The sequence below is a fragment of the Cygnus olor genome, chromosome 1 (genome assembly GCF_009769625.2).
Source record: "Cygnus olor isolate bCygOlo1 chromosome 1, bCygOlo1.pri.v2, whole genome shotgun sequence".
Lineage (NCBI taxonomy): Eukaryota > Metazoa > Chordata > Aves > Anseriformes > Anatidae > Cygnus > Cygnus olor.
Window position 1 is genome coordinate 109708142 of NC_049169.1, and position 26129 is coordinate 109734270.

General features: G+C 36.1%; 1 long non-coding RNA gene across 1 annotated transcript; it reads right to left on the reverse strand.

The window, feature by feature from the left end:
* Positions 1–22976: 22976 nt before the first annotated feature.
* LOC121079473 lies at positions 22977–25536 on the reverse strand. The gene is made up of 3 exons (XR_005825043.1): positions 25455–25536; positions 24230–24425; positions 22977–23598 (listed from the first exon to the last, which is right to left on the reverse strand). It is a non-coding gene; the product is annotated as an uncharacterized LOC121079473 (long non-coding RNA).
* Between the last annotated feature and the right edge of the window lie 593 nt (positions 25537–26129).

Here is a 26129-nt window from a genome sequence, read left to right on the forward strand (position 1 = left end):
ATGAATTAGTGTTTGTTTTTTTTGTTTGTTTTGTTTTATATCCCCTGCCAAGATACAAGACACCTTTGGAAATGTGTATTGATAAAGTAGATTACCTTGGCCCTTACCCTGCCTCAACCACATATCCCTCAGCCCTGCCATGAACCTTATTTTTAATTATGATTAATATATATGGAACATGCAGAGCAAAATTATGCCCTGCAATGCAAGTGTAGGCCTCCCATAGAGTTCAATGGAAGCTGTGTGCATGTGTCAGAGGACAGAAATTGGCTCAATATGTTTAATAAAAATCATCTCTTCTGCCCTCTGCCTCCAGGCAGATTCCCATTTGTAACCCTAGTATCATCCACGATTAATAAGACACATGTGTTAAAAATGAAAACTCTCTTTCTCTCTATCATCTCTGCACTGATTGCTAATAAATATGTTAATAATCAAAATCTTCTCCCCCTGCAATCTCCTTGCCAGTAGCAGATTCCCAACACCTTAGAGCTCCCACCCTTAGAGCCATAAAAAAAAATAGATCTAAAGTTAAAACCATCCTCTTCAGTTGTAGAAGTCTTTTGCCATCCATTTTTCATCTTCAGTTCCTAGAAATATTTTGGCAGCAGATATGACCCCTCCCCAGTGCATCTCTCAATCTAACTGCCACTTCTTTGAGCTAATTTTAACAGGCTGCTTCAAAGCAGGAACAAACCAAAGTGCTCAAGAGGTCAAGAGTTCCCTTGCTACATGAAGCTTGAACCCTCAGATAAGCACAGTGTGCAAGTACAAGGTAGCCAGGATAAAAGCTAAAGTGGCAAAAAAAAAAAAAAAAAAAAAGTCATGCCCACCACTTTCTTGCCAACCTATGTATTTACACGTGGAACATTTATCTCATGAGCTCATTAATGTGTTTTTTTTCAGCTGAGCAATAGGTTTTCTGTGATAGGTTCTTCTCTTCCAGCCCATTACTAACAGGTAAAATTTTGTCAATTCTATTCTTTTCTACAGTCACCATTGACAGCACAAATACTGCTTAGCTAGCATCCTTGAACACCTGACTATTCTATGTTATATATTGAAAAAGAGACAAAGATGGCTATCATAAAAATACAGAAAATGCAACTATTTAGTTATGTCAGGTGGCTGGATTACCCAAAAGCAAATAGCAGTTATACTCTGTCCTTCATTCTGGAGAGAATAATAAAAAAAAACAGGAATCAACGGCTTTCTCAGGTGCATAAAGTTAAAAGAACAACTTCACAAGTGTGAGGGTCTCAATGGATGTGACAAGAGGGAATGCTGAACAATTAACAACCATTAAATTTACCACAGCCAATGAAAAGAAGACTATAGCAATAACTCGATACTTAGATTTGATATCACTCCAGAAATGCTCAACATTTTTATTTTATTTATTATTATTTTTTTTTTATTAAAGTGTGAATAAGAAGGGAGGTGGGTAGAGATTCCTCCACAACATTAGAAAGCTCTAATGTAACACCATTGCAGTAGGGTTCAAGGAGTGTATCCAGCAGCCTTTCCAGTAAAACTTGTGTTGGTATTCAGATAGTGCAGATACTCAGCAGTGTTAATTTTAATTGCAATAAAGGCTACTAAGACTTCATGTTTATCTTTACAGCCAGTACTCTGACTGTAGATTACACAGTTACTTAGTGTTAAAGCTGAGACAGCAAATGGAGGAATGACAGTATTGGTTTACTATGCTTTGGAAGGAGGAAAAGAAAGGAGTTTGGGGGAATCTCTGAAAGAAGATATCCAACTGTGCTTGAAAGACAATGAACAGGTCCATGCACTTCAGGAATTATGAATCCTGCTTCCAAGCAGACAAGTGTTTTCTGGTACGCTCTGGATTTGCATATCAAAACGCAAAAATGACCTATTAGAAGTCTGTCAAAAGGAAAAGAGAATTATGTCAGAGAAGTGGATTAGAGAAAATAATAAAAAGTGTGTGACAGCAACAGAAAGAGACATGTTTTGCTGTGGAAGAATAGGTTGTCTCCATGGGACTACTAAGATCCAGGAAGTAATGTCCTTGGAGAATGCCTGCAACTGCCTTTTAAAGGTAGTTTCCTTTAAACATATTTTTTTCTAATGAGTTTTATTTAATTGCAAAAGACATTTTGATTACTGACTACCCATCTTCCACTTTGTAGGGAAGAGAGTTGTAGGATGTGAATATGTTGTGGAGGACTGGAAGTTAAGTTGGGACTGAAAGTTTAGATCAGTCTTAAAAATGAGAGAATTGGATGAGTCAGATAATCATTTCTGGTTTGGTATTTAATAATGAATATATTCCCTGAGAACAGGAAAAGTCATATGTGCATTCTGCCCATGGAAGAAAAACAAATGTGTATATCTCCTTGTAGACAAAATACATATAGAAGTTATGAGGGACCGAAAATTTTCTAGAGTATTTCAGGTCTTGTTTTAAATTCTATAGCAAAGATGCATAATTCTGTATCAGCTTTATTTTGTAAGAGGATTTAAAAACTAAATAGATTTTCTTAACCCTACTTCTTGCTTGGGATTCTGCAAAACCATCTGTCCCCCATACTTCCGAATACACCAGGGTGGACTGCAAAATGAGAAGTTAAGAACCTAGTCCAGAAGAACAAACAACATTCATGGGCATTTTGGATGTCTCAAAGGAATCTATTGGAGCTGAGAATTTGGCCCAGTATACTGAGTGCAGACTCTTTGGAAGAGTTCCTGCTGGCTGTCACATACCATATAGCTGTTCAGAGCTGAAAGCTGCAACTATTAAAATACATTTTTAATGGTTGAACTTGTAAAATTTAGTAATATTAATAATAATGATCTTGTAAAGTAATGAAGAAAAAGCATATGATTTTCTAAAAATGGAAATATATTAAATAATCAATTATTATTTATTTATTTTTCCTAAGGAGAAAGTTACTTTTATCTGCTTTTCAGTAACGATATTAAATAGTCCTGTAATGTTTAGTACAAACAGCTATTTCAAACTAAAAATGACAATTTGCATTTACTGTGCAATCTATACACTCTCCAAGGAAAGATTCTCTCTTATTAAATGTAACATTTGGTTCAAGTTCCTGTAAGATTAAATTTTATTATTGCATTTTTTTAAAAAACAACATGAGCCTTGTAACAATTAGAACTGATTATAATCAAGTTCAAGACAGGAAACATTTCCCATGACCTCCCCTGAAGTCTTTGAATGTCCTTTGTCTTACACTGATTCTCTTACATATGCTTGCCCTGGACTTTGCATTAGGATGACATTTAGGGTCAAACCAGTTTTATGATCATAGTTTTTGCAAGTTTTTATTATTATTATTGTTATTTTTTTTTCTAAATGGGATTTTTTTCTTACTCTACCAACCTAGTCAATGTCCCTTATTTAAGGTGTTATGGAAAAAAATGTACTCATCATATATGTTAGGCTATCAAATAAATACTTTACAAAATGATGTTAGTTGTAATAACTGTCTTCCTCAAAGTCAGTCTGTTGATTGGGCCATATGACTAATAGTTAGCAGTATTAGTTTGTCAGTCTAATGGAAATAGATTTCCCAACAAGCAGCATCTAGCTTAAATAAAATTGTAAGTGCACACTTAAAGGATATTGCAAGCTTCAGGAATGCTCATTTATTTTAAAAGACCTGAGGGAGTATTTATATACTTACTATTTCCACTCTGTCTTTTAAGAGTCCCTCGCCACTACCAGAAAGGGACACCCACTGGAAACAAAAATCAAGGACAAAAATAACCACTGGTGTTTTCTGCTAAATTGTTGCTTGCCGCTGCTGGAATCTAATGTATGTGTTCATTTAATTCCTACAGCCATGCTCTTATATTCAGCATTGATATCTGCAAGGTTATTCATGGTATTCTACAGCAAAGTGCTCTGATGTGGATTCTTTATATTGGGAAACTTTTCAGTGCATTAGGTAAAGGGCTCTTGTTTAAAGTCCCAATAAAAGGCAGACGTCCTAACCACCATTATTCATCTATTTTCTATAAGACCAGCGCCTAAAATGTTGCTTTTCCATTTTATGTTTATGTTTGCAATAATATTAGTTCCATTTCTAGATAAAAGAAGAAAGCATTGTGTCAAGAAAATTATTCCTTACTTAGTGGAAAATAAATAATAATAATAAAAAAAAAAAAAAACACTGGAGGGAGGTGTGCAGGGAAAAGAACAGCTTCAATGTGCATGTTGTTGATCCAGAGGACAATTTCCAACATTTAGACCCTTGCTGTTAAAAAATAAATAGAACAAACAAACAAACAAAAAGTAAAATTCTAAGAACAATCAGATATCATCAAACATGTAACAACCAAACTAGAGTGTTTTGTTGATGTTTAAAACTATTTTGTAAACAGTTCACACATCCAGATTCTTATTGCATGGAGCACATGTGTTTTGGTGCATTTTGGGGAAATTAAATTATATAATACTTGTCACTCCAGCTTCAATTTGGTAATTAGGTACTTTACACAGAGATTGGGAATATCCATACATTTAACCCTGAGCTCAAGTGTAAGCACAGTTATGAGTTAGCCTTTATTAGAAAAGAGACAGATGAAGAAAGATAAATAAATTATTACACCAGGAAGTTAAAAAGTGTTTGAAGATTTTTTTATATATATATATTTTTTTACATACTTCATACAAAGTAGACAGAGATATGAGAGCTCTTGATTTGCTTGCTTCTTCAGCAATCCTTTCGTGATCAAGAATAGAGGTCATCATGAAATCATGAGCAAGATTAGAGGTGAATATTACAAAAGTGGAAGTTAGTGATAAGATGATATTCTACTAAAGGTAATGACTTTTCTCAGCTTATTGAAGTTCAGTACATTGTGTCCTAAATGAACAGATTTCCTTGAGGTAACTAGAAAGAAAATAAGGATATATATATATATTTATTATTTTCCCCAGTGTGTACTAAGTGTTTCATAAAGTAAAAATATCTAAAATATAATGAAGTACTTAACATACATCTTGAATAGAACTAACGTGATGTTGTCCAAAATTCAGATTCTGATAATGTGGTCCACTGCCCCTCACAGGGCTAGACCTGTAGAGCTGAGATCCTCAAGACCTAATTGATGTATCAGTGGAGCATCTACCTGAACCCCTCTGGGGCCCTTCTCCAGCCAAACTGATCACCAGGATGTGTGCCTTTGAAGCACTCTTACCATGCACATCTTCCACCTGAGCTGGTCTACCTGGGCAGTCATCACCTTCTCTTAATCACAGCAACAAAATGTAGTAGTACTCAGAAGTTCTGTCTTCTCTATACAGCAAGGAAAGTCTCACCCCCAAAGTAACACGAGACCCCACTTCCACCTCTACAGTGAGTATTTCAACCTTTGCCACCAGCTCTCCAAGACAACATCCCAGCAGGAGCCTCTGAGAGGCAAAGACTGCATGCTGGCCACTCCTGGGCAGCTCATGTATTTGGTAAGAATCAGATGTGGATGATTTACAGCAGCTTATTGTGGTGTGTGTGTATTCATATATGCATATGAATACATATACATATGTACATATGTACATATGTATACATATGTACATATGTATAGACACATTTAATACTACACTTGTTACATATGAGGGGAAGAATAGAAAAGACTGAGAAGTGCTCTTTTGGGGAGGGATTGGAAAAAAATCTGAGTTAGCAGGATTAAAAAGACATTTTAAATAAATAAGAAGGATTAAGGATTTCTCTCACTGCTTTAAAGAGTACTTGCACACTAGCTCTAAGTACATGGTTCCTGTTAGTCCCAGCAAAACACAAGATACAAACAAAGAAAAATTATAGCATAAAACATTGAAGTGATTTAAACCAGTGACACCAAGTATGTACTGAGTCAGTACAATCCTATCACTAATGAACATGTTGCAAGTGGCTTCTGTTAGCTACAGGAACATTCCAGTTTTCATCCTGCTGATGGCTTCTCTGTGAAAGCAAAGGCTTTTCAAGTGTGAATGCACTTTAAGGTACTTTTACCTTGCCACAGTTACATTAAAACCTCTAAGGGTACCTAAAAAGTCATATTCCAAGCCCTCTTTTTTCTCAGTTAATATAAAGTTTATTTAGCAAGTTTTAATTTAAAACCTGAAAGAGAGTAGTTTATCTACATAGAGCAGATTCATATTTATTCTTATCCAGGGAGTATACACCTGGAACATATCACTCACTCCTGCCTTTTCTGTTGCTGTTCTGTACTGCAGGATGGGGCAGCTAGCTGAAAGTTTGATAACACAAGCCACAGTGGGAGAATCAGCTGAGGTATAGACACAAGTGCACCTTTAAATTCAGCTTTGGAAAAAAAAAATAATAAAAACTGTAAGATAATTAAAAAAAATGTTAGAACACTACATTTTTTTTTTTTTTCAACAATGATTCAGTAGAGAAAGTCCTCTGAAAATTTTTCTTAATATTTTCAAATGATATACAGCACAGTGGTAGTATAAAATGGAAGAGAAATTATAGTTATCATTTCAGATGAGGTGTGTTGAAAGAACTAGGACTGATGCAAGTTGGCAGCCTTGGAGGTTGCTTTCTGATTACTACCATCTGTGTCAACTTCAGTATCCATTACAAGGAGGAAGAAGAAGTGCTTTCTTGAGTACGTGACCCTGTTTACGTGCAGACCTTAAATATCTGCAGCCGAGACTGGAAGTGTGCTCATTCCCCACTAAACATAGTGAGAGATTCCAGTGGCCAGATAACCATTCAGTTTATCAGCCTGTAAACAAAATTCAGTGATAATATTGTGCTTTTCTTCTTTTCCATAAGACTTTCCTCTGGATTTTTTTTTTTCCTAACAACTGTCAAGATGGTGATGAAAAACCATCTCTTTGCCTTCTTGAACCTGATGTCTGTTGCAGCAGCAATCTTTTATAAAACCTAGTAGAGTAGTAGAGTAGTGCTTTAAGGTTTTTTTTGTTTTGTTTTTTTTTTTTTGGTTTGGTTTGGTTTTAACAACAAAACATTCATGCCAGATGAAAGTAAGTGAAGGAGAAACATTGCACCTAATATGTGAAACAGTTGGCTTATAAATTAATTTGGAAGCAGCCTGAATTATTTCAGGGAATTTAAGTGGACTGTAACCAACTGCAAGCTTAATGTCCAAAAGAATACTGCTGATACTGGATTTTTAGAGTCCCTTACTGAGTTTGTAAGAAGATGACATCATTTGAAGACTAAATGGGGTGACTGGTAGTTTATATACATGAATGATAGTTTAACCTTTCAAACCAGAATGAAGCATAGAAAAATGTATTTAAGTGTGTATAGCAGAAAAAAAAAAATGCTGCATTGCTTGCCAATATTGGAAATGAGGTTTTTATCTCACAACCTTCAAAAAGTTGCATTCACCTCCTAAAAGTTCAATCTTTATGTCATGTGAAATACACCTTGACAGCATAGATAATGTCCAAGCAAAGACTAGGTAAATGAGGAGCTGTGAGGTCTACTTGTCATATTTTTACATATATTTTGTTGTTGCTACACTGTTACTTGTCCTTTCTGTCTCTCTCAACATAATCTGTTGTAAAAAATCTCCAAAAGAGGGGTGATTGGATGCTTCTTTAACATAAGAAATACTGGTATCCCTAGAGAGCTACACAAAGAGCACTGAAATAAGGGGGTAAAGTAAGTTATTTTTATTTGAATTTCATTCCTGGGTAGCAGAGCAAATTTAATCCCTGTGAGTTCGCAACTGGTTTACTCCCAGTACAGAGTAATCTCTACAAATCACAGCCCCTAATGGGGAATAATTTTTGCCTATCATATCCAAATCATGTTTCCAACAGCAAGCCTTAATGGATGCTTCAGAGAAAGAAACAAAAAGTGGCGATCATAGAAGTGTCCCAGAGCATTACTACAGAAACCTGGGGGTTATTATTACAAATTAGACACAAGCCCAAAATTTCACTTTTAAAGACAGATTCTGAACTATTTTCCTGTCTTTGAAAATGGTCCCTACAGGTGAATACTGAAGTGGGTAACAATCAATGTAAGTATATTTTCATTTCCATCCACATGGCTGAAATACCTTTCCATATGTAACATTCTTTTTTTTTTCTTCAGGGTATAGTTTTCATTTACACTGATACCCTTAATTGGGGCATGTCAGCCCATTCTTCTAGAGGCATTCCCAGGGAAAGAGCATGTGATCAGGCAGCAATAAGAATGTGACCACTGTGAATCACATTTCAAGGAAATACAGGTATTTTTAAAACAGTCAAGAATCTGCTTCTGAGTACAGTCAAGATAATTGGTAGGAATTATATAAGAAAATTCTGGTATTAAAGATACTAGTAAAGAGATTGTTATTGGATTGTCCAAATCATCTGTACATATTTTATTTTAAAGTTACTGTTGACTTTTGTGAATACTTGATGAAAAAGTGCCTGTCTATATAACAATACCTACACAGAAATCCAGATGAGCCACAGTTCTACTGAAACTGCAGTGGTTTAGATATAGTTGATGACACGTGGCAACAACAAGTCATTGCCACATGCACTTCCTAAACGAGGTTCTGGACCTACCTTAGTAGTCCTTGTAGAATAAGTGTTTTCCCTTTGACTTCTAAAATCATCAATACACCAGTAGAAAAAGGAAGATTAGGGAACTGTGTGCCTGCTGCTGAATGGGGTGGTTGCCCTGGTGATGAAGCATACAGAGAAGGCAGAGTTACTGGATGCCTTCTTTGCTTCTGTCTAAACTGATAAGACATCTCAGACCCTAGATATGAGAGGAAGTCTGGAGAAAGGAGGACTTTCCCTTGGTTGAGGAGGATTGGGTTAGAGATCATTTAGGCAAACTTGGCACCTACAAATCCATTGGCCCCAACGAGATGCACCCATGACCGCTGAGGGAGCTGGTGAATGTTATTGCTAGGACACTCTCCATCATCTCTGAAAGGTCATGGAGAACAGGAGAGGTGCCTGAAGGCTGGAAGAAAGCCGACATTACTCCAGCGTTCAAAAAGGGCAAGAAAAAGGACCCAGGAAACTACAGGCCAGTCAGCCTCATCTCCATTCCTACTAGGTAAATGAGGGGAGAGCAGTGGAAAATGGCTACCTTGTCTTCAGTAAGGCTTTTGACACTGTCTCCCATAACATCCTCATAGACAAGCTGGGGAAGCACAGGATAGATGAGTGGACAGTGAGGTGGATTGAGAATTGGCTGGATGGCAAAGCTCAGAGGGCTGTGCTCAGTGGCACAGTCTAGTTGGAGGCCTGTGGCTAGTGGTATCCCCTAGCGGTCCAGTCTTGTTCAATGTATTCATTAATTACATGTATGATGGAACAGAGTGCACTCCAGCAAGTTTGCTGACAACACAAAGCTCAGAGGAGTGGCTGATACACCAGAGGGCTGTGCTACCATTCAGAGGGACCTCAACAGGCCAGAGGGTTGGGCTGAGAGGAACCTCATGAAGTTCAGCAAAGTCAAGTGAGGGTCCTTCACCTTGGGACTAAAAACCCCAAGCACCAGTACAGGTTGGGGGTTGACCTGCTGAAAAGCAGCTCTGTGGAGAAAGACCTGGGAGTCCTGGTGGACAGTGGGTTAACCATGAGCCAGCAGTGTGTCATCAAGATCATCAGCCCTTGTCATCAAGAAGGCCAATGGTATCCTGGTGTACATTCAGAAAAGCATTGCTAGCAGGTTGATGGAGGTGATCGTCCCCCCTCTACACAGCCTTGGTGAGGCCACCTGGAGTGTTGTGTTCAATCCTGGGCTCCCTAGTGCAAAAGAGTTCTGGAGCTATTGGATTGAGTCCAACGGAGGGCTACTGAGATGTTTATGGGACTGGAATATCTGTCATACAAGGAGAGGCTGAGAGATCTGGGCCTGTTTATCTTGGAGAAGACTGAGAGTGGGTCTTCTCAATGTGAATGCATATCTGAAGAGAAGGTGTCAAGAGGATGGGGACAGACTCTTTTCCATGGTGCCCAGTGACAGGACGACAATGGGCACAAATTGAAACACAGGAAGTTCCAGATGAATATGAGAAAACACTTCTTTATTTTGAGGGTGACAGAGCACTGAAACAGGCTGCCCAGAGATGTTGTGAATCACCTTCTCTGGAGATATTCAAAACACACCTGGATGCCATCCTGCTCAATGTATTCTGGGTGAATCTGCTTGTCGGGGGGTTTGGACCAGATGATCTCCATAGGTCCCTTCCAACCTCAGCCATTCTGTGATTCTCTGAAAATCTGTGTTATTCCAACAGGGCCATTAATGAACTGGAATGATCAACTATTTTTTTCTTTTTCTTTTTTTTTTTTTTTTTTTGTTTACAAATGTTGCATTAGTATTAACTATTAGTACCTGAGGAAATATGAAAGAAATTAATATAAAGTACACATAAAATATCTGTTTAAGAAAGGAGAAATATGAACTTTGAACCACACATCAGTTTCATCACTCAAAAATACATGCTTTGAACAAATTTTAATATTTTTATTAAAAGTTTGTTTTCTTAGATGTAAGAAGTTTAACAGAATATGAAAAACAGATGAAATAATTTTGAAGAACGCAATTCTGAATTTGACAGTGAACTTTGTACTTTTCTAGTGTTTTACGGGTAGATTTCTTTGGCCAAATTAAGCCTATATGAGGTAGGAAAAATGAGATCCAAAGAAATTACATAAACACATTAATGGTGAAAAAAAAAAAAAAAAGTTAAACCAGGAAATGTAAGCAAAAGAATTCTTCCAGAAGTCACCGGTGACCGGAGCCAAGAAGAATAAGGCACTGTGTATTTACTGTATTCTAACATACATTGCAAAAATGTTCATAACTTCATATATACACTTCAGACTATGCCTTTTACTAGAAATTTGACAAATTGCAACTGAAAATAAGTATAGCTCCCACATACGCAGTCTTTTTTACATCCCCAGGCAGCGTGAAATTGTTAAAATAATTACAGTGATGGATTAAATAAGCATAAGAAGAGAATGCCAATTTACACATCTATATTATACTTTTTATTGGAGTAGCAATTCTATTCAACAAAGTTCCTTTATCTGATTCCTGCAACCAGCCTCTTGTAAAAGGGAATATTGGCTGCCAGTGAGTGTTTCTTTCTTTCAAAGTATCACTTTCCATTAAGTCTAAAACATCTATCTTAAGTGTCTTCGAATCTTCAAAAATCAAATGCAGTGAATGACATTACAAATAAAATTATATTGCTTCAACTCTATTGTCCAATATCCTATGATAATACTTTTTTGTTTTTGTTGTTTTATTTTCATTTAATTTCTGATTTTTTTTTCTATAAAAACTTCTAAATAGCATTCCCCAGGATCACATAACATTTTTATCAGCATTTTGCCATCATAAATACTTTGAAGCTTTGCATGACTGAAACACTCTTAGAACAGGTGCTAGAATCTGTCTAATAAGGAAATAAGTTCTACTAAGGAAATAGAGTTCTCTTGTGATTTCAATGTCTTATTTAAAAAAAAAAATCCTTCTCATAACTTGTGTCTTATTATTATGTGTCAGGCATATTATAAATCTCAGCCTTTTCCTGACTTAAGGAAAAAGAAAAAGATAATATCTTCTTTTTGGAACAACAAGTGTTCAGAATGTGCTTGAAATTTAACAGAGCAACCATGCATTCACACTGTTTCATTAACCTTAAACAATGGGAAAAAATGCCCAGAAATGAACATTTCATTAATAGGTGTGGTGATCTCTGGGAGGAAAAATGAAAAAACAGAATCATTTCCAGTTCTGTAAATCAGACTGACAGAAGCAGATGGAACCATGTCCTACCTCTGATAAAACTATTATCTCCATTGTCAGAGCATTTCAGGACACCTAAACAGTTTTTTTTTTCTTTTTTTTTTTTTTCCCCCATGAACATCTGATGAGGTGTTTACAAGAAAAATTAGAAGCACCTTTCATGCTGTGCTTGCCCCAAGCACTTACACAGATCTAGTAACATACATTTGGCAAGAGTTTGTCCATGAGGGTTATCTATGTCTAGATATTCCTCACAGAAGGTCTTATGAATAGTTCTTTAAAAGTGTTCAAGTCTCATATCAGCACAGGTGTAAATTTCATCAACTTAGAGGTGTAAATTCCTTTTGAGAGACTATCCATTTCTCATACTTTCTGTTGGGGTTTTCACATCGTTTTTGTAAAAGCAAAGATTGTCAGACTTCTTTTGATGGGGGAAGGAGTAGTCATGGGCAGGGAGTAGTAAAAAATGTCCATACAGAGAAGTAGCAAACAAGCAAGGGGAAAATTTTTCATAATTGTGCACTACATTAGTTTCATTATCCAAATTTTACAAGAATCTTTACAAAATCCATTTTTGTCACTCACAGATTCCTATTAACCCGTGTGATAATTACAGGGCATTTGTTTATGCTGATAACAATTCTATCATATATGTTTTTCCCATCACAAAAGAGGCTATTTTAGCTGCAGAAAATTAGTTATTCCCAGACAGGTAGTTAAGTTACATGTTTCCCCAACCAAAGTATACAGCAATCTAATTTGGTATCCATGCTAGTATGGGGATTCTACTTCTCTGAGGGAGGAATCTTAGTATACCACACAAATAAAAGTACCTGGGCTGGTACTCAAACATGCAGCTATGCAGACTTGTCTTGTGATACAGTCATAACCTAGCTTTGAAATAAATGCCTATTCTCCCCTTAAAACATTATAAGGGATAATCCATTGTTTTCATCATACATTGCGTAGGTAATGTCTAGAAATTTGAAACTGGAAAACCAAACGCTTACTTATCTTGGTCATAAAATAAAAACAAAAAATATGTTTACAGTTGGGAAAGGTTCAAGCTGATAGACTGCTGCTCAGAGTTCCTATTATTTTAACCTAGAGAGAATATGAAAAAATACTTTGAATGGATTGTTCAAATGTTTTAATCACCTGCTGAATAAAGTCTACAAGGCAGTTTGATGTTGTCAAGGATCAATTAGCACTCTAGCTGATGAAATGAGAAACAGGTAACTGGGCTGGGTACATCAATTCAATAGTTGAAAATTGTAAATCAGGCCGAGAAGTGGAAAGTCTGAAGTGAAACTAATCCATTCCAGTCCACCTGTCCATATTGCCACCAACATCGCTTTGCACTGCAGGACTAAAATCAGCTTCAATGGGTGTCAGCTGGACTAATATTTGACTAAAACCACAGCTTCAGTTCACAAAGATCATTAAGCAGTCATAAAACAGAACAGAATCCACTTTTAAAGGCTGTTAAGAGTTGTTCTTTATTTTTATTTTATTTTTCCTCTCCCCACAGATTCATAATCTATATAACAAAGGAGAAATAATTTTGAAGCATATAGATTTTCTGTTCAGTAAAACAGAATCTCCTTAGACTTTATGTTGTTAAGTGTATTGTAAGGTCTCCAACAGTTTCCATACAGAGTCATCAGTAGTATCCATACTGAATTAAGACAGGTAAAGTCGTGTTTTTTAACTAGAAAAGGGGACAGATTTTAGAAGGCTTAAAAGCAAGACATTCTCTATTTTAAGCTAGAAAGAGTTAATGGGATTTACTAGCCCATCACTGAAAAAAAAAAAAAAAAAAAGTATTCTTGTCAAGGAAATAAAAGGTGGAGTGCTCATGCTGTTGCGTATCACTCAGTGATTACACCTCAGGAAGCATTATCTTGGCTGGTCTGGGCCACCCCACTTCCGATTGGCACTTCCTCTGCAACCTCCCATCCTTTCCCTGCTGTTTTATGTGGAACTTACTAGCTCCCGTGCTTTCCTTATTTAATTCTCCCTAAGGGTATCAGCAGATGATTGAAGTAAACAGTTTGCTCCTATTTGTAATGTACATTCACGCCAGAGAAAAGGCCCAAACCTTGTCTTCCTTCTCAGAGGTTGCTCCATGACAGACTGCTAGTACAAAGAAATTGCAAAGAACCCTTTGGTAGTGCCAGAACTTTCCCTCATTTTTCAGGAGTCTTTGGCTATGGATACCCTGTACAAAGAAGTGTCTCTCCAGCTTTACCCCTGTATTTGCAGCTCACAAGCTGTTTTTAAGGTACAGCTAAGTGAAAAAAAATGTATCTTGAATACTGTTCTAGTGATTCAGTTACTAAAATGGCCAACAGGACTCATGCAGCTGGATGTAAATTCAAACAGGCCTGAGCCTATACCAAAGTATGCTGGTGGCAGAGTATGCCAGGATGATGAAGGTAGTGTTCCACCAGTTTTGTCCTCCCATCCAAATTTTGTACCATGTGGAATTCAACTGGACCTGCCCAAATTCTTTTTTCATCAGCTGGTTGCAGCCTACAGCTTCTCAGATGAGTTCCAACAAATCCAAACCTGATTTTAAAACAATTTTTGTTTTATATCAGTAATGGCATTCCTTATGTCCCTTGTGATATGGCATAAACACCAATTACAACTTTAAACATCAGTACAGAGAGTTCACAGGTGGGTGGTTTTTGTTTGTTTGTTTGTTTTTAATTTGGTCATTCCTTTCAACTACTAATCTATAGGATGAAGATGTAGTTTTAAGAAAAACAGCCTGAGTATATTATGGAATATGCTTAAATATGGCAACATATATATAGATATATGAGAAGAGTTGGACTTGATGATCCTTATGGGTCCCTTCCAACTTGGGATATTCTATGATTCTATGATATACATACATAGTGCCTGCTGGCATTACATTGATGCTTCCTGTTGTTTGCGCTGCATCTACTAAAACATAGTGAAAATATAGCGATTCCTGAACAGAATGGAATTTACTGCAGTGATAAGATTATTTTCATGATGAACTCACAAATCATTACCAAACTCTCCTTGTTTCAAAGTGACATTTAACATATGTAAATGTTCTGTGGTTTACTATTTTTGTATTATGTTTGTGTCACTGTGTGCACACTTGTCACTACAGCCTAAGAGTTTTTATTTATATGTACTATACTATCTCAGACTAAACACATTTTGTGAGCAAGTACCTCAAAGTTTTGAAAGGAATTTTTCCAAACAGATCTCTACTCTTGAGAAAATTAATGGGCAGTTCTTAATACATTCCATTAAACATCAATTGCATGGCTGTAAAATGACATCTAGTCTGATATGATTAATTTAGTGTTGTTCATCTTTGAATAATTCATTTAGAAAACATAGAATCAAGTCTGCTTTATTGTCCTAAATATAAGCCAAATACATCATCCATCCTTTCTCTAAAACTTAAGGTTGTCAGATGACATCAGACTGAGTGGGTAGGTTCAGTTTGCCAAGTCTTCTTTACGGAGGATGGCTACAACCTACATGCTGTTTTTATATCCACAAAGACAACCCCTCTCCCACAAGCCTGGCTAGAACTCAGTGAAGCATAAAGTTATGTCTGCTCAGATCTATTGTAGTCTAACAGTCTTTAATAATTCATTTTCCCAGTCATACTGTTCCCTAGGACACTATAAACCAAAAATATCAGTGGCTTCATGATTCAACTATAGGTGTAAAATCAGGGGAAAGAAGACCTGTGCCTATTCCAAGCTGCATCTCCTAAGTTTCTTCTGTGTGTGTGCACATTAGATAATAAAAAGCCATCTTGCTTTATTTACTGCGGCCTGTTGTAAGCGTATCACACAGAGTTTTCTTACTGATAGATATGAAAAACATTTTTATCTATATGATGCAGCATTGAGGTTATGTGCAGTAAACCCTTCGTATCATGCCAAAGATCTAGAGATCTAGAAGTGGATCAAATATAAAATATGGGGATTTAGATGTAGCCCTTTTTAATTAGGTACAAAGACTTGCATTGTTTAAGGACCTGAGCTTACCTTATTCTGGCTTAATTGACCTGGGTTTGAAATGCTATCAAAGAACTTCTGTTACAAAAAAAAAAAAAAAAAAAAAAAAAAAAAAAGTGTTCACACAGTGCTGCACCCTTCCAGACAGAGCTGCCATAAAGAAAGGAAATTTATCTCAAAAGGGTTAGAGAGAAAGGGAGGGGGAAGCTTTTTTGTTTGGATCAGAGTGCACTTGCCTGGTTTTAAACAGCTTAACTTTGATCCAACCTTCAAAACCTCAGTGCATTTGCTTTTACAGTGTCTCTATTCCTCATCTTTAATACTAATTTACAATACAGGGCACCATGCCAATGAGAGGAGGAGAGCTCAGCACACAGTTTCAGTGTTTGGCCTTGGAAACTCAGACCTTCATCTCTCAGACTTCAACCTACTGAAAAAAGGTCTACTGAATTTTGAGTTGATAATCTGTAACATAACCAGAAAAATAAACACTCTGGCAGATAGCAGGAGAAGACTCCTGGTTTAAAGTCAACAGCACTAGTCCCCAGGAATTTGATCACACGGATACTAGGTAGTAATGAGACAGAAAAAGCACAACACACTGGTACTTCTCAGGCTTTGTAATGCAGAGGAAGAAGTCAATGTCCTGATGCAGGCTTTGAGGAAGGGCTTACAAAAGTATAAGTAGAAGTATGCCTGCAGTGAATTTAAACTGCCTGAAACTTCATTACTGTGCATTTGGAAACTGGACTTTCTTGTTCAAAATGTATATTTAGAAACTGGGAAATCTTATACATTTCCTGGCAGCAACGTCATCCTTTCTCTTGCTCATGAATATATTCCTCCAAATCCGGACATCGTGACTGTAAAACCTGTTGTGACCCTTTAATATTAATACCAGGAAAGATCATCATGTCAGAGAATTCCTGTTTGTCAGCTTGTTTGTTTTTGCTAGAGTGCTGTATTCTCAGCGCAGCTTCAAAGCCCTCACCAAAACAAACAAGCAAAAACAAAACCCCCTAATCTGAATGAATAATTAACCCCCCGTTGTTTTTACAGAATACCAATTTTCAGCACAAGGATTTTCAGTTAGTTGAAAATCATATTAAACTCTTTTTTTTTTTTCCCTTCTTCTTAGATATGTGCAATCCCTTGATCGACCTTTCCCAGTTCATGTCATTAGTATTGCCACTTGTTGCATTAATGGCTGCAGCAGAAAAATTTTCATGCTAATGAAAGAAAATAAAGGCTTAAAATCTGCTGGAAAGGACAGTTCTTGATGAAAAATCAAACTCATTGATCAAAATGGTATTTCTTTATTATCTCCTGTATCATAAGATCATAAATCTCTTCATTACCTGAAGCCAAATATGGTCAGGAAGCAAACGTAGACAGTCAGATATTGTACTGGCTTCAGCAGCATGGGCTGAGCCATTTTGAAACTACTGTTAGCAATGCACCTTGCAAGCTAACAGTTTTGCAGCCTCTAAGCACTCCAGCTTCTCCCTTTGAAATCCAGCTTTCGCATGAATAACTTCTGAAACACAGCATGCAGCTGCAAGACAGCAATCCGAAGTCTGTTTGACTGCTGTCAGTGCACTAGTGATGTAATTTGAATAAGCAAACAGGCTTTATGGGACTTATAAAAATCAGATCATAAAATATAAACTTATGTCCACTTAAGTGAGATTATTCCCCTATATGCTTTACAGCAGAGAAGGAAAGCCATATGTGTGTGTAAAAATTGTTGCATAAATAAAATCAATGACAACCCAGGCCTAAGGTTTTTGTAATAGGCAAATTATACATGACAGGCAATTTTTTTTCTCCGAATTCCTGACCTCCTTCTTGGAATGGGAAAAAAAAGACAAGAAATTTGCACATTGTACAATAATGACAGTCTTAGATGACAATTTCCTTTTTAATTTTTACTCAGTTATTTCAGAGAACAAAGCCATAGTTAATAACAGTTATTAAAAAGTCACATATGTGCATTTTACACACTCATCAGCAATCTATATACACTTCCTTACAGTTTATCCAGACTGTAACAGCGAGTCCTGTATCTGCTTAAAGGATATTACTATTAGATGCAGCACAGGAAAATTCTCTTGACAAATTCTGTAAATAATTGAATCAGCTGTTCTTTTACCTGTATTATGTAGCAACTAATGTAACATACACTCTAGAAGCCATTGTTAATTTAGTGGGTTCCAAGAGACATGCTATGACAAATTGTCTGCTTAGCCCAGTCTACAGAAGGTTACTGTACCAGGAACTAAAACAAACATTGACAAACTGCACTGTCACACAACAACATTATGAAACACATAATAGCAAGCACCACAATGACTTTTTCATTTTCCATATCTGTGTATCCCACTGTTTCAGAGAGAAATTAAAGTGTTTTGTTGTTGTTGTTGTTGTTTTGTTTTGTTTTCTCAATGTTTGTGTGTTCTAAATGTTTAATGTAGGTCAGATTAAACTCTTAATAGTATATTTAACCAAGATACAGCTACTAAGCCTCCCTTTAAAATAGTCCCATTCCCTAAGCCAAGAGCCCTGGCTCAGTGCTCTCATTATAAATTCAAATTTCCAAAATTAGTAAGTGGTAAAGGTGAAAAAGGAAGGAAACACAACACACCCATGATTCTTTATTCATTGAGGGAGATCTAATGTTGGATGAGAAAACCAACAAACACTGTACACTTGGAGATGACTTGACTTATTTGGAGCTGACCTAACTGCTTCTATAAAATGCACAGAAAAGGCAATATTTACCAGATGCAAACCAAGCATTGCTCATGTTCCATAAGAAAAGATGTTCCTTCTTGGAAAGTAAGGAAAGCTGGTGACTTCACCTGATGAGGGACCTCCACCAGCTCTCTGCAGGGGCAGACTAGGAGAGCTGCACTGCAAGTACACCAGTTAGATTCCTCAGCTTTCTGGCAGACACCACAGCTACTAATTCACACTAACGGTAAAACTTCTCTAGGCAATCTTTTTCTTCCTACCATTGAAATATTTTACTATTTTTTCACTTAAGACAGCAGTTCCTTAGTAGTAGAAGAGAAGAATTCAAGCAAAAGGAAAACTGTATGTTTTTCCTTTATATAATAATGATATACTCTGGGAAAAACTGGTGGGTGTGGTGGATGTCCTTTCCAATACAGAAATGAGATTTCCTAATTTGAAGTCCTTTATTCTTCCACAATTAATAGGTTTCATTAAAATAACAGGGGAAATCCACTGATTTCATACTTTCCTTACAGCTTGGCTAGATTCCTCTGCTTTTATCATGAGTAGTAATTCTCCACCAAAACCACCACCCACCTTCAGCCAATGAGTTTCTACATTACTACTGTAGGACTTGAGTGCTTTTTAACATGAAACTCACATCAGTTTACCCAGCTTAAAATAATATTTACTAGAGTTCAGTAATTGTAGTCAAAGAATATTTCTATTTCAGGTAGAAAAATACTATTTTTTCCTATTTATATTCAAGGGGAATTAAAAAAATAAAAACAAAAAAAAAAAAACTAGGTTCAGAACAAGCTAAGCCTTTGTCTAAGCTTTTGTCTGTAGGCACAAAAAAGCCTACGTTCAAAATTTTCGAGACTGCAAGGCATATCTATATTGTCAGAACTGGAGCTTAGCTCAGAGCAAAGAACAGGAGACAGCTCATAAAGGAACCGTTGTATGGGAAGCAGCAATATTATGTATTTATTGAGGATTGACTGTTCTTTCAATTTTTTAATCAAGCTTTCTCTCAAAGAACTATGGTCAAATATCCAGGCTGGACTTTTTCCCTTGGAGGGCATCCTTCGCTTGATTTCCAACATACTAAATGCTTCTTTTATGGACACTTCATGCTTTGTTTTATTAATGAGATCACCTTCTCTTCTTCCCCTTCACCACCACCCCCATGCCTTGAATCAGACTACTTTTTTAAGTTACCAGGCAGATCTGTATTGCCATTTTATAATTTCTTAGGACTCTTTCTTAGCATGTAAACTAATGACTAAGTAGAGCTACATTTTTTTAAAGGTTAATATTTAGTATCTTCCCAAATTATTAGTTTTTTTTTTAGATATGCCTGGGAGTTAAAAAAAGAAAAAATGGCAGAAGGAGCAAAGAGGGCATGGTTGCTCTTTTACTTTCCTGCAAGCATTTTTCATAAAACAAAAAAGTTGGGGGGGACGACAAACAAAGTGGATAGGTACAAAGTGGATTACTACAGTTCTTTCTATTGGCTTATTTGAAACTGATTTTTAATCTCTACAAATATTTTATAAATCATGGGGCAAATTTTCTATATACAGGCTAATTATACTACATACATACTACATGTATTCATTTGAAACCAGCACTTTCCACAAAGTAGAAACAATACTTTTTCAGTTAATACAGATTACCTTACTCTTTCTTTATCTATAGACTGAGCAGAGAAAGCAAACTTTCAGTGACTGCTTTTTTAAAAGGATGTTCTTTAGAAGGCAGAAAGTCTATAAAACACCACAGGACACATCCATGATTAGAGCAAACCATAATCCTAGGCTTATTGACCATCATTGCCTAGGTCAAAATACTTAGTTAAGTACTCTTCGGTTTTATTGTTGTTTTCAGCTTTGATTTAAATTAGGCAAATAATTATGCTTTTATTATCAAGAGCAAGAAGCCTTAATTTAGGTATAAGAATATTTGTAATTATCTTATGAAAATTAACAATGGCAGCTACATGTAACTTCTTAACACTTATAGTTTTATTTGATATTCTTCAAAAAGTTGGCAATAGAAATACAAAAGAATTCAGAAGAGTTCATCTGCAGGACGGCTAGAATGGGCCAGGCTCCCTGCCTGATAAACAGATTGTGCCTGGGAACTGGTATTACTCACTTAACATGGCTTTGTTTAAAAGCCATTCCCCAGCATCCCCAACCCCAAGAATGGGGTCCTTCCAGCAGGGTGAAAGAGGATGTTATTGCACTTTTTCATTTAAGCATATGTTTGATTTCATCATAGTCAGCAAAATACTTAGGCACATGCTGTGCTTTTTCTTTCTTTCTTTTTTTTTTTTTTGTGTCCTCTATTACCTTAATTTTCCATAGTGTTGAGTTTATTTTAAGAAAATGTGACATTTACACATGCCCTTATAGGCCTTAGAGTTTATTTAAGTCAGAAAACATATTTTAGTTTTGTGACTCTTATTATTTTATACAGCACAAATTTTAGATGAAAGTACAGTCCTGTTAAAAAAAAAAAAAAAAAAAAAAAAAAAAAAAAAAGAAAAGAATCTGTCCTGTAAGTGAAAAACAAAACAGCAACAAGAACAACAAATCAAATAAATTAACAAATAAACAAAAAACAACAACAAAAACAACACTTGCATGATTCTTTCTGCAGAGCAAGGTTTGCAGGAGATAATAGTTTTTACTAGGCCATTATAGCTGGAATAAAAAAAATAAACAAGCTTTTAAGCATGCACTTCCTTCCTCAGTTGTGAGACAGGAGCAGGAATCTTGCCAGGTAAAAGGAATTGTTCAGTTGAATTTCATTAATTCAAACATTTGGATGGTCTGAAAAACTATCTAATCCTTTAGAAGCTAAAGAATGTCCTATGGTTTTTTTTGTGAATGTGGCAGTAGTCGCAGCCCTTCTACACTCTGGGAGCGGGCTCTGCAGCCAGCAGTGAGCTGCCAGGGAGGTCAGCAAAAAAAAAAAAAAAAAAAAAAAAAAGGGTAGCACCAAGGCCTTCCTTGTGCATCCCAGAGGCTAAGCTTTCTTAAAGCATGCCAGTCTCTGCACATAGCCTGTTCTCTCCTCTTTTTTTTTTTTTTTTAAAGGTGACAATGTGTTTTTTTTCCCCCATTCCACTGGAAAGCTACATTTTCTGTTTTATTTTGAACATTTTATAATAATTTTAAAAAGATGTACATAGGGCCAATTGATGTGCATAAAATAATCTTCCCTCCTTGCCTCCCCTTGAAAAACAAGCATGAGTCTTCACTGACTTCACTAATGACTGAGCATTAGGCCAACATGGCTCCCCTGGAACTGGCAAGCTAACCATAAGGAGCAGATTTTTAGGGAGCTGCTGCTAATTTCATGTGTCTTAAACTGTAACTGTTATCTGATTCAGCTAAAGTAAAAAATGGTGCAAATGGACAGTAGGAAATAAGTTTGTTTTCACTAGAGCAGGAATAAGACGAAGTATGTTTGTTCCTGAATAAGGCAAACATGGCTATTGACTGAGTGCAGCTCACTTGGATGATTCAAATTAATCACCAGGTATTCAGGCCTTGATTGTTTATAGCTCAGTTACAGAAACACAGGCAGAAACTATTCTGAGAGCTTGTGTGCAACACTACTTCTTTACTTGCAAGTATGTATTCACAGCAGCTTTTCTACTTGAAAGACAAATGCTCTAAAATAGCTCAAAAATGTGAATTTAAAGACACAAAAGTTCAAATAAAAGTTGTTAATCCTATTTTGTTGTGGTTATTGTTTTCAAAAGGGCAAACAGGGACAAGAAATTAGGAGTCCGGGATATGGAACAGAGGAGGGAGAAGCAGCCAATGAGAGCAGGAAACTGAGTGAGGGGTTATTCAAACATAGAAGAATTTGTAACCCTGATGTACATTTTTCTTAGAGCTGAAATAAGATGCAGGACTCCTGAATCTCAGCATGCCTTTATTATCAGCATATATTAATGAAACTCACTAAGAAAAGGCACAGTTCATTATTTCCCTTTAAGGTCTATGCTCACATCTGTTTTAAACAGTAAAGATAAAAAGCACAGTTTGCTATTCTAGATCTGGAGCTGCAAAATAATTAGAAGACCCCCATAAATGTGCATACTTTCAAGAAGCTTATCAACAGTTATGGAATGAACCCTTCTTCTTCTTCTTCTTTTTTTTTTTTTTTTCTTTTTTTCTCCAACTGTAATAGTGTTTCTTCAAATATTTATTTATGTAGGTTAAATATATAACCAAGTGCATTGTATAATAATGGTATGATACATATGATACTGTTTACATATTCTTGTAGTTACTATGTGACTTGCAGTTCAAAATACTGCAGGTTTCAAAAAAGGCTACTACCTCTAGTCCTCTATGAGTAGTCATTAACAAAACAAAACAAAAACAAAACAAAACAAAAGGATAATTTAATATTGAGGCTACATTTTTGTTTTCAAATATATAATCTACTTTTTTCCAATTTTATTTTTACATTCATAGACTATAAATAATAAGGTACATTTGCTACTTTTACTTGTTTCTGCCAAAGGTACTATAGAGGGGGTTGACAATTAAAGTTAGATCATAAGAGAAGGAAATAGCATGCAGTCTCTTAGGACAGAGAGATCCTTTGACAGAGTTTGACTTTGCAAGAATATAAGAGCTATTTTCATTCAAGAAATGATTGACTCATCCAATTCATGTTGCATGTATCAACTGGAAACAATTACCTTTTGAAAGAGGAAGGTTTCAATTTTAGAATGAGTGAGCACCATCTGTAATTTAGTGCCTTCAGGCTGCCTTAACTAAAAAGTTCAATAAGTTAAAGCCAGGAAAAGGGAAGAAAGAAAAAAAAAATAAAGGAACTTCAAATGTTTCCAGCAAAAATGAGTCTTTTAGTCTTTCGTTTGCCCACAGATGATTATCCTCGTGAGATGGTTGTAAGTAGTGCTTCTTTTTTTAACCATTTTCAGAGTTTGTTTGAAGTGTCAGTGCTACACCATTGTGAGGATGTAGTCCAGATGTCATCATTTTGAAGTTCTGGACGATGATGGATTATCCTCAACCCTGTTTATAAACAGAGTGCAAATGTTGAACCAGTGTAAGAGCCCTGCTTGCCCTTCATATTAGAAATAAATAAATAAGTTTTGTGGTTTTTTTTTTTTTTTTTCATTCAGAAGAGAGTTCTAGAAATTCCATTAAAAATCATTTTAAATCAGAAAAAAGTCACAAGCATTCATACAGAAACATTAGCTTTTTTGATCTTCATATGAAGCATTTCAGCAACAGTCAAATTGCAAAACACATCAGCTCTGTTATAAAAAATATCTCAAAATGGGTTCTTATCTGACTTTTATCCCAAGTAAAGCATATAAGCATATTGTTGGTCCACAAAGCAGGTCTGGAGATATTGAGAAATGTCTTTCTGATATGGTTTTCAATCATATTGTTTAGGACAGAATTGGAAATACTGTTTTCATACACACATGTTTTTGAAGTATCTTAACACTTCTAATCACCTCCAAAGCCACCACACTTGAAGTTCAAAATGGTGATGGATTATCATCCCATAGGTTGACATAAAGACACAGATATTGCTTACCAATTACCGTCACAGGCAAGACAGACTCAAATTAAATGTATTAATCAAATATTTATCAATAGTCAGAAATAAAGACAAAGCAGCACCTTCCCTCACCCTCACTGCTCTCTGCTGTGCAGTGTCCTCTCTTCTCCAGGCTGCCTCCGAGGCGCCACCATCTTGACCGTGGAGCCCGGCTCTGCCTTGGAGTGGGGCCTTTGGAGCCGGCTGGGGCCAGCTGAGGCCGGCATGGGGCAGCCCCAACATCACCTTATACAATGCCCAGCAGTTATCAACCTCGTTGTACTACATTCTGCCAATAGGGAAAGATAATTAATATCTTCAGGCAAATGAGCTAAAGCTTTTATTGTATGAAAGCAGCCTTTGAATTCAAAGGTATATTTAATCCTTTCATTAAGAGTATCTGGGAACAGACTATTGAATGAACACAGTCCTGATAACACCACTTAAAGCAGGGAACATTACAGGGAAAACACTATCAGAAAGTTTTCAAAGGCGTTTTGAATTTTAAAAAGTGTTGAAAGTGTAGGGATGATCTGTTACATTATGTCTTTTTTCTATCTGCCAGGAAATGTGAAACAGTGACCTAAACAGGCCACTACTAATGCTCTAAAGTGCACACATATGTGGCTGAGACTTTATTCTTTAATGATATTTTTTAATAGTTTTTTACTTCTTTCATCTAGGTTTGCTCTTCCCCTGAGTTCAACAATAGTCAGACATGGACCATGTGTATAGTTTACTTGTGAGTCTATATGGGAAGCAGTCCACAAAGACAACCTGTTACATAGTATGTAGCTATTCAAAATAATTTAATGGAATAAATGGTTCATTAAAAAGTTTCATAAGACTATTGCAAAGTTATTCTCATTTACTTAAGCACTCACAATTCTTTATAGCAAATGAATAACTTCAAATTAAAAAAAAAAAAAGTGCTGTCATATGTCTGATATATCTCATAGCATTCGTTATCACAATTTTTAGGGCTACAGTTCTTTGTCCTGAAATAGGCTAATTCAGAAATCTTTACTGTACTAGCAGGTGTAGAAAAAGACCCCATTCAAAACTATTGGTTGAATATGGCTTTTAAGCATGTCACTATGTAAGATGTGTATAACATAATTGTTAAATGCATTTTGCTGAAATGTGTTTCTGTAAGCAAGCAAACAGCTAACAGTTTTACCAAATGTCACCCATCATGGACCAATACAAAAAGTAAATTTTCTGCTTGAAGTCCAGTGCAGAGCAGCCTGTGGTCAGTATCACACAGTTGGCTCTTCTACTCATAATTCTCATGGGAAAACTTTTAGGTAAATCCTACCTGTAAACCTCTGTAGCACTCTTCAAGCAACCTCATTATACCAGTGTATTCCCCTAATACTGCAGACTGCAGATCCAGCTCTGTGAGGTAGACGAGAAAGATCACAAGCTGTCAATGGAAGTATTTTTTATGGTAAGGTGACATCAGTTGTAGCTTCTGTAGTGGAGTTCAATGTTAAGTATAATAAAAACATTTTCAAATGCCTGACTGCATTGCAACTTACTTAAACCATGACTAAGCATTTTGAAATTTAAAAATAAAATAAGGAATGTTACAGGTTTTCCCAAATGAAATAGCCAGGGGAAAAAAAAAAAAAAAAAAAAAAAAAAAGTGTGGGACAATGTTATACTGATACATAACATTTTTAGTGCACTGTGAATAATCCAAGAATACTAAGTAAGAAAATAACTCTAGCAGTAATACTGGATGTGTCTCACATGTCTATTAAATCTTTTGAAGCAGTCAGCTAGCACAGGCTTGAACAGGTGAAGGCAGACCTGAATTGTCATGAAGTCTCCACCATGGCCTTTCATTAAGAGCTTTGACAGAATCATCTACCATAAGCATATAATTAGTTTGGGGAATTTGTGACCTTCACAACATGCTGTAGCAAACAGTGTTAAAGATTCAAAGGTTTAGATTTGTAAAGGATGGGTCCATCAGTAGCTAGTGAGT